Consider the following 1,052-nt stretch of genomic DNA (forward strand, 5'->3'; position numbering starts at 1 on the left):
CACAGCTCACAGCAACCTCAAACTCTTGGGCTTAAGCAATTCTTTTGCCTCAGCCTTCCAAGAAGCTGAGACTATGGGCACCTGCCACAACGCCTGGCTATTTTTTTGTTGCTGTTGTCATTGTTGTTTAGCAGGCCCAGGCCAGATTCAAACCCACTTGCCTCAGTGCCCTAAACACTGAGCTACAGGTGCTGAGACAGGAAATTATATATATTTTTTTTTTTTTTTGTAGTTTTTGGCCATGGCTGGATTTGAACCCGCCACCTCAGGCATATGAGGCCAGCACCCTACTCCTTTGAGCCACAAGTGCTGCCCCGGAAATTAACTTCTACAATGAGAAATATTATAATAGATTATTACTAAGTTGCGCTGATTGTAATTTAAAATAAGGGTTATTGTGTGGTCTTTGGTGTGAATCATTTGTGATTTTGGAAATGGAAGAACAGAACAGTCTTGGAAAGGCTACTCTCACTGTTCTCCAGAATTGCCAGCCTTCTGACAAATAAAGTTGGTGGACCCGTCCCCATCTCTGCATATTGGCTGACAGTGACAAGTGACAAAGAGAGGACCACTTATTATCAAGAGACTATGTATATTTAGGTTAACACAGTGACAAAATGGGACTCTGGGCTGTCTCTCTTGAGGATGAGTTAACTGATCTCAGTCCTTGAGAAGAAGTTGAGAGAGGATACCCAGGAAAGGCGAGGTCTAGGAGAACAGAGGTCTTCTCAAGGAGATCCCAAGGATACACCTGAGGGTCCTCCCCATGGTGAGTCAGCTCTTAGGAATTTGTAGAAACTTAACTTCCTGGGACCTGGAAATTTCCACTTCAGTGAAATCTTATAGTTCTGTGGGGGCTGGGACAGCTTCTCCAACTTGATTCAAAGTGACCAGTAAGAAAGGTACCTGCGAATTGGATCTTTTTGAGTGGAGATAAAAAAGGCAAACACCAGGCTTGGCGCCTGTAGCTCATTGCCAAACAACAATGACAACTACAACTAAAATACAGCCAGGCGTTGTGTCAGGTGCCTGTTGTCCCAACTACTTGGGAG

The sequence above is a fragment of the Otolemur garnettii genome, unplaced genomic scaffold (assembly GCF_000181295.1).
Source record: "Otolemur garnettii isolate 467f Iridium unplaced genomic scaffold, OtoGar3 scaffold00112, whole genome shotgun sequence".
Classification (NCBI taxonomy): Eukaryota; Metazoa; Chordata; class Mammalia; order Primates; family Galagidae; genus Otolemur; species Otolemur garnettii.